The sequence below is a fragment of the Bos indicus genome, chromosome 23, assembly GCF_029378745.1.
Source record: "Bos indicus isolate NIAB-ARS_2022 breed Sahiwal x Tharparkar chromosome 23, NIAB-ARS_B.indTharparkar_mat_pri_1.0, whole genome shotgun sequence".
Lineage (NCBI taxonomy): Eukaryota > Metazoa > Chordata > Mammalia > Artiodactyla > Bovidae > Bos > Bos indicus.
Window position 1 is genome coordinate 49,808,943 of NC_091782.1, and position 9,202 is coordinate 49,818,144.

Genomic DNA, 9,202 nt, shown 5'->3' on the forward strand with positions numbered 1-9,202 from the left:
CTTTCCTCTGCCATTTGCCTCCTAAGACTCTGCTGGTGATTTGCCTGCTTTCAAACACTTAGGAGCCTGATGACTCTTTCCACAAATTAATTTCCATATTGCCCCAAATAGCCAACCATTACTGCCCTTGGAAATAATGACTATTTCCTCGGCCAAATATGGTACAGCGCTCTAAGTGGGAAAGCAGCCCACCATGGTTGATTGAAAATGCTTTTAAAATGGGTGATCCTTGCTTCGTTGGCTGCTGGATCAGTGGAGGAGGATTAGAAGTACCACAGCCAACGGGCACCCTGGAAGTTCCCACAACCTGAGCTCCCCAAAGACTGTGGTCTTCGCCTGGGAGGATGTCTGTGGATCGGAAGAAATGAGTGTACATCAATTTGTCCAAAGTCTGTTGTTTTTAACGAATGCTTTTATCTGTGCACGCGGGAATTCTGCTGTTCCAATAACCCAGGCGCTTCTGAACGGGTCAGGTGACAGAGAAAGTACACCTGCTCCTTGGAGGTCGGTTCTTCAGGTACAAGGGCCTCCATCACCAGAACCTGCCGCCCCAGTCTAGACCACCGAGATCCTTGCTTATTCTTAGCATGGCTGAGACAAGCCAGTAAGACGTTTTCAAAAGATCTGTCAACTACAAACTGCCACCTTCCTCGACAAGGCTTCAATCATGAGCTGCTACAGCTGCTGACCTGCAACACCCCCTGAAAGGGGTTCAGGGTGGAGGTCGGAAATGAGACACTCTGTGCTGGTGTGACGGGATGGGGGCCACGGGGGGGCTGGCAGGACAGGTCTTCAGATAGGTATTCTCAGGAGCTGCTTTTACGAGCCCAGTTCTTGTATCTCTTCGTATCTAGAAAAGCACTAAAATCCTTCACCATGGCGACTGTTCCTCGTGACGAGCAAAGTTTCAGAGACCGGCAGAAACCTTCTGGACAGATATGCGCTTAATTGCGTGTATTCCGCCTTCACCAAAAGCACAGATACATACTGACCTTCCCCACTGCCTCTCCCAGCCGTGTCTAAGAGCTGTCTGAGCTGCTGTCTCCCAGGCTGCAGGCCTCTCTTTGCCCCAGATACAGTTTAACTTGTAACTCTCACCTTGTGCATTTTTTAAAGTCAACAAGTTGTAATAGAAAATAGGGTCAAACAAGCAGGAACATATAATTAACAGAAAAATAGCTAAGCTTTAGGTAGAGAAACAGAGTGTGCAGTGATAGTTGCCAAGGGCTGGGGAGCGGGGGACATGGTGAGACTCTATTGGTCAAAGGGTACACGGTTCTGGTTGAGATTGACCAGTCCTGTTGATTTGTGCAGCATGGGTGACTATAGCTAACAACGCTGAATTCACATGAAAGCTGCCCAGAGAATAGTTTTATATTTTTGGCTGTGCTGTATCTTCCTTGCCTGGATGGGGTCTTAAAAGCTCTCATCACAGAAACAAAGTAACCTCGTGAGGAAATGGAGATGTCAGCTAACACCCTGGTGGTAATCTGGTGGTAATCATCTTGCAATATATAAATGTATCAAATCGACACATTGTACACCTTAAATTTACAAAGTTCCAACACTCTAACTGTGTGGGCTTTCTGGTGACCAGCCCCTGTTGGGAAGATTTCTGGGGGCCCTCCCAGAGTCACTTCATTAGCATAACAAAACACTCTTGTCTCAGGAAATTCCAAGGGTTTTTGAAGCTCTGCCAGAAACTGAGGATAAAAGCCAGGTATAGTCTTTATTATACCACACAAACACACACAAAACCATATTTTCAATTTTTCTCTTCATGCTCTGTTAATTCTACCATATCTCTAATCGGTGATGACAATGACTTTTTTCCTAATAGGATTAATGACATAAGATTTATATTATTGGGAAGGATCTGAGAAAACCCCTTTTTTACAGATAAGGAAACTTAGAGAAGTTACATTATTTGTCCAAAGTCATAGCTGGTTGGTGAAAGAACAGCGATTACCTCCTAAGTCTTTGTGAAATGCGTACTTTACAGTAAACCATACTTTCTTTTCCTTTGGCTGAGACTCGCAGCTTGTGGGACCTTTGTTTCCTGACCTGGGATTGAACCTGGGCCCATGGCAGTGAAAGCACTGATCCTGACCACTGGAGCTCCAGGCAAATCCCAACCATAATATTCCTGAATGCCACTTAGCGAACATACACTTTTGGCAGGGCTCAGCTCCTCCAATACAGGGTTCTCTGCATACCTGCCTCCAGAACCCAAAGCTAAGCTTCTCTTGGTCACACGTGGTACCAGTCCTCCACCCTCCAGTCCTAACTGCCCTGCAAGCCAAGTAAGGGACTGCTGACACCCTCAGGCACAGGGTGGGGACAAGATCCAGGCTGAATTTCAGGGATGACAGAAGGCTGGACTCAAAGCAGTTCCTAAAGCTGAAGAACCTTCCCTGGTGGCTCAGATGGTAAAGAATCTGCCTGCCAAGCAGGAGACCCAGGTTCCATCCCTGGGTTCAGAAGATGCCCTGGAGAAGGAAATGGCAACCACTTCTTGCCTGGAGAAAGGAGCCTGGGCTACAGTCCATAGGGTCACAAAGAGTCGGACATGACTGAGTAACTAAGCATATGAAGCTGAAGAATCATGAGGGAGGGAGGGGACCTCATGCTCAGGCAGGGCAAGTGCCGGGTCCCAGCTCCCTATTTCCTGACGCCCCAGCCCTCAGCTTCCATCCTGGGCTTTTCATGGAGGCAGAGAGACAATGGAGGAAAGAAGCCTCAGACCTCCAACCCTAGAAAGACAACCGCAGGCTCAGAGCCAGCCTAAACAAGGCTAGTATGATTACTGTGATATCAGAAAAAAACCCTCAAAAAAAAAAAAAAAATCCCTCCCCATCATCTGCGACTTCCAATTCCTCTAAGGTAAACAAATCCTTTCATTTTATCAGAGATCACATTTCAGATTTTCAAAGTCCAGCAGAGGGAATCTATTTGTGCAAATTCTCCTTAGAGTGAGTGACTGCTGGTCACGGGTTTTGTTTGCACGTCACAGTAAAGTCAGGGAGCACCAATAACCACCAGGGTACTGAGTGTGCTCAGAGCATCCCCAGATCACACAGCGAGGGTCACAACACCGCTGTGCGTTCTTGTGTTTCCTTTCTAGGCCCCTGCCCCTGCTGATGGAGGAGATGTTAGGAGAGTGAAACAGGCTCTGGGAGGAGAGCCAAGCCATGTGCATCAACTGTAAATTGACTAATAAGGTTTTGAATTACCTAATTGTCAAGAATTATTGCCCAGCTGCCTAAGAATCCAGAAGAACCAAGAATCCTCATATGTCATTGCCTTCATTCCTGAAGACCAATGAATAAAGAAAGATATGAACTTCTAATATAAAACTCAATATCAAAATAATTCAAAAATGAACCCATCTAAACATGTTTTTATTTTTTTAAAAAATGTTTTTTAAAAGCACAAATATACCATTTCCTTCATGTAGGTCTTTCATCAAAAGAAATCTTCTCATTATATCCCCTTCCTCTCTAAGGAATAAATGAAATAAAATTTCTTCTAGACAATTCCATCCTCATCTTCCCAAAGCAATTGCCTCAAATATCAGAATTTTAAGACCCTTGAAAGAGGATGAAATATAGTAAAAACCTGATTGCCTTAAACCAACAGATTGGGCGGGAGTTCGCCAAGGCTGGTCTGTGAGCGCGGACCACGATAGCTTCATCAGTCACCTGGGGGCTTCGTGACCATGGGGCTGGGGACTCATGTATCTACATGTGTTAGTGTGCTGTGCTCCTATTTGGGGCACTCCATTTGATCTGTAATATATCAAATTACTATTAAAAAACAATCACCCTTCAAAGTGTGCATAATTTATTTCAGCAAAAGTGACTTTTTAATTTTTTTTTAGTTTTTCTATTTTATTTAATTTTTAAAATTTTTGGCCATGCCAAGAGACATATGTGATCTTACTTCCCACACCAGGGATTGACCCTTCACCCTCTGTGCTTCTAGTGAAGAGTCTTAACCCCTGGGCCACCAGAGGAGTCCCAAGAATTTTTTAAACCTCTATGCATTTTTTTTCCCTCTCAATAGTACATTCATCCAACACTTGGGCATCCTTAAATGGAAAGACTATAAAAAGAAACACTAAGTATCTGTACTATGGCTAAACTCTGCACCAAAAGGAAAATTCATAACTTTTAACCACGTTAACCTTTAATTCCAGGATGAATGCCTTGTTTCTTCGCCAAATAGATATTAAAGAATGTTGGTACATCAAAAGAGTGATGATCTTAGAATGCTAATACTGGGAGTGAAAATAAAAGAGCAAAGACGGGTGCCATTTATCTCCTCTTTTATGTGCTAACAGCACTCTCTAATGTGGACAAGTAAGTCCATGTAGTTATTCAATAAAAGCACCAGGGGATGAGTCAAAGGGCAGAGCTGCACAATTCCCTGGGCCCCACCCCGAATAGAAATGCAGGGCCCCTTGTTCAAGAAGCGGGAAAACAAAAAGACCTTTCATTTCTTCCGTGATCTCTCCTGACCTGTCCTAATGTCACGCTCCCACAGGCATAGGAACAGTCACAGGCGGAGTGTTGGACACCCACAGCTCACCCCCTCCTCCGGGGTTAGCGTGCCCAAGCTCCCCACCTCCACCACCACCCCCCTCCCCACCCCCCCACCGCATCCCAGGAGGAGGAGAGAGGAGGGAGCACTCAGGGAGCTAGGCGCGAAGCCCTATCAAGGGCGCCATTATCCCATCTGATCTGCATTATCTGCATCACAAGACGCAAATTCAACGATAAAATCACCAAGGAGTTCAAGATGGGGGACTTCCCCGGTGGTCCTGTGGCTAAGAATCCGCCTTGCAATGCAGGGGACTCGGGTTCCATCTCTGGTCAGGAAACTAAGATCCCACATACTTCGAAGCAACTCGGCCCCCACACGTGCCAACATGCCACAGCTAGAGGGTCCGTGGGCTGCAAGGAAAGCTCTCACACGCCACAGTGAGGATCCTGAGTGCCGCCCTGAGACCCAACACAGCCGAATAAACAAGCAAACATTCCTAAAAAGGAAGAAGAATTTCAGGAACACAAAAGCAGAGCACTGGATCCCAAGCACACAGGATGAGCAAAAATCCAGTTGACCTCGTAACCCATGCCAGGTTTCCAGAATGGGGGCAGGGTTGTGAGGGAACGTGCCAGCTTTGCAACCTGCGTCCTTGCTGACAGGCTGGTGGCCTTGGGCAGGTCACTTGAGTCCCCCAAGCCCCATTTCCTCCGCTGTGGACGGACACTGACGGTGCTTGCATCAGGGTGGGAGGCGGCCAAATGCACCAGGGCATCCGCCACAGAGAGAAACCACTGTCGCTCCTCACTGGTCTGTGTCCCAGGAAACGTAGCCTGAGACATCCACAGAACATACTCAGGAAAGAGATGCCCTCGTGCTTCTGAGAGGCACCGATCATACGACACAGGCTCTAGACCGAATGTTTGTGTCCCCCCAAAACTCACAAGTTGAGACCCAATTCCCAGGGAGATGGTATTTGGAGGTGGGGGCTTTGGGAGGCGACTAGGTCGCAAGGGTGAGGGCCCCATGACCGGAATTATAGACAGAGACCTGAGATCTCCGGCAAGCCTCCCACCGCCGAGGGCACACGAGGAGACGGCGATCTGCCTGTGAACCAGGAGGCCCTCACCAGACCCTGCACCTGCCCGTGCCCTCATCTTGGACTTCCCTCGGGCCAGCCAAGGGAAATCAATGTTTGCTGTCTAAGCCACCCACCCTGTGATAGTCTAGCAGCCTGAACGGGCTAAGACAATGCACATGAATTGAGGGGTTGGGCGCTTACAAAATCACTGAATGGGCTGCAGGAGTGGGCGCTAAGTGGGGCCTTCAGAAATAACTCCCAGAACCGCCTTCCAGAACTGGCCAGCCCAGAGCACCGCCGCCTCTGCCACACCAGGAACTGGGAAATTAAGAGCAGCTGGCACAGATCCGGGCTCACACAGCTTCGCAAAGTTACGGCACTAAAAGAATAAGGAAGCCACTGCCACTGCAGCTCCAGGGACAAATGCCCTCGGCTCCAGGAGGACCGGGAAAGCACACCCACAAGGGACATGGCCCGCTTTCTGCCGGGGTCTTCGGCTCACGTTCCTGCCGCAGAAACGACTCCTGCACCTGCTCGCAACTGCGCCAGCAGACGCCCACCGGTTCACGGCTGGCTGATCCTCTGTGTCAACAGCAACCCTTGCTGCGACGGAGCCCGGAGACGTGGCTTTGAGCCTGCAACGTCCCCGGTTCAGGAATGCACACGAGGAGGGTGGAGTGAGTGCCAATCCACCTCGACCCCGAGGCGCTTCTCTGAGACCAGCACCATTCCTGCCACCTGGTGCACTTCCAGCTCAAGCAAAGAGCAAGAAAGATGGTTTACTTTCTCCTGCTCAGCTCAGGAAAAAACACACACACAAGGGGAAAGCCAGCCTGTTTCTTTCCTCCTGCGTGACTTTGGTCCCTAGACAGAAATGCCTCCCACCCTTATCTACCCAGCAGTAATACAGTTGTTTTTTTTTTTTTTTTTTAAGTAGTTGGTTTGCAGAGTAGCTGAGAAAGTGAAAATCCTCCATAAAGCAGTAAAAGAATGCTCTCTCCACCTAAGACAGCTGCCTCTCTCGGCTCCCATAGCAGACTCACTGCAAAACTGTTTTGTCCTGCAAATACATTGCTCCTTCCTGGCCTAGATGGTTCTGAAATGTTCTGAAATGTTTTACTTCTGGATGGCATGATACATTCGACAACTCATGAAATTGGTTTCTTCAAGAGTGTTCTCACGTGAACACTCGTGGAAGGACTCGTGTAACCAAGCCCATGTTCCAAGGGGGTGCTGGCCTGTCCTTCAGCCATGTGACCTTTGGGGTGGGATGCCAGGTGACGGGGTGCCCGGCTAACAAGGTTAAGGTGAGTGCCCCCACCCAAGGCAGTGCTTCCCTTCAGCAGGGAATCCAGCTTACCAACTGCCCCCAATTCTGAAGGCCTGAGGCTCAGAGATTTAGACTTGCTTCTCCATTTTGACTTTTAATGTGACTTCATCAAAGGAAGCCAGAAAAATATGAAACAAACTGTTTCATTTCTGACTATATATTACTCTGAAACCTCTGACCTCCTAGAATTTTTTGAAAATTTTAAGTCTTAATTTTTCTCCTGGAAAACAAAGGCACTTTTGTTAATATTTTTAAAATAGTTTTTTTGGGGCAGGGGGGGATGTTTTAGGTTCACAGCCAAACCGAGAGGAAGGTCTAGAAATCTCCCAGACAGTCCTCTCCCCGTTCACGTGGCCTCTCTGTTCACAGCCTGCCTAGTGACCTTCTATAAGTGACCACCCCTAATAAACTGAACGGAGAAGGCAATGGCACCCCACTCCAGTACTCTTGTCTGGAAAATCCCATGGACAGAGGAGCCTGGTAGGCTGCAGTCCATGGGGTTGCTAGAGTCAACACGACTGAGCGACTTCACTTTCACTTTTCACTTTCATGCACTGGAGAAGGAAATGGCAACCCACTCCAGTGTTCTTGCCTGGAGAATCCCAGGGACGGGGGAACCTGGTGGGCTGCCATCTGTGGGGTCGCACAGAGTCGGACACGACTGAAGCGACTTAGCAGCAGCAGCAGCAGCAGCAATAAACTGAAGTGTCTGAAGAGGCAGAATCTTTTTTCACAAACCCCACAGACCATTGCCTCCAGTTGACAGTCCCATTCTAACCTGGCAACAAAGTTACAGGAAATGTATCTTATTCGTCATAAAAAATTTTTTTTTCAATAAAACTGTAATTTTGCCTCCTCCGATCCAGATTGTTCTTTTTCTCCAAAGAATCAAATAAACTCTATCCCAACAATAATTTTCTTTGGGGGGGAAGGGTCGTTGTGGTGGTTGGTTGTTCTTCAAACAGGATTCCCCCACCGCTCCCCCATCTCCTTCCCTTCTGCCTCCCAGGACCGTCTCCATCTCCAGTGTGGTCTGGTTCCTGATGCCCTCATGCTTGCTCTTTTTGCCTCTTTGGGATTAGAATTCCTAGGTTGGGTGCTGCACCTCCAGTGGAAGTGGAAGTCAAAACTCACGACCTGCAGGAAGGTTCCCACACTCTTCAGGTGGTATACCCTACAGCAAGGAGATAAAAGCAGTCCCAAAAGAAATCAACCCTGACCATGTACTGGAAGGACTGAAGCTGAAGCTCCAATGTTTTGGCTGCCTGACATGAAGAGCCAACTCATTCGAAAAGACCCTGATGCTGGGAAAGACTGAGGGCAAGAGAAGGGAACGACAGAGGACGAGATGGTTTGAGTGCATCACTGACTCAATGGACATGAGTTTGAGCAAACTCCAGGACATGGTGAAGGGCAGGGAAGCCTGGTGTGCTGCAGTTCATGGGGTCGCAAAGAGTCGGATGCAACTTAGTGACTGAACAATTTCCTCAACAACAAGCTTCTAAAAAAGAAAAGCCTCTGGAAATGTGTTGAAATTGCATTGAAACTGTTGTTCAATCTAGAGAAAACTGGTAACTTAAAACAGTCTGTGAGTATGGTGCTGTTACCAAACCAGACTTGTCTGACACGCAGCCAGCCAGACGCTGAGGTGTGCAGCGGAGAAGGGGGTTGTTTATTCACGAGGAGCCGGGAGAACAATTCAAATCCGCCTCCCCGAAGGCCAGGGGCTTGGGATACTTACGGGATAAAGCTGAGGCATGGGGAGCGTGGAAGAGCTAGCTTACGGAGAAGGAAACGGCGAGGTAACCTGGTTTAGTGCAGGCACCAAGCTACAGGCTTCACCATCAGACGTCCCTCAGAAAACTAGCGTCTGCATGCTCTGAAGGCAGGGTTTCCAACTCAGCTCCAGCTGGAGGGTCTTGAGGGCTCCAGCCAGTCCTAACCAGCTGGGGCTTGAACTGGATACAGCTGATGCCACGTTCCTGAAAGCCCAGTGCTGAGGCCTGATCTACAGGCAAGGTTTTGTTAAAAAAAAAACTAACTAAAGCCAGCTTGATTGGTGAGGCAGTTCATTATTAAGCAAGCTGAGCTTCCCAGGTGCCCCAGTGGTAAAGAATCCGCCTGTCAATACAGATTTGGGTTCAACCCCTGGGCCAGGAAGATCCTTTGGAGTAGGAAATGGCAATCCACTCCAATATTCTTGCCTGGAGAATTTCATAGACAGAAGGACCTGGCAGGATTATAGA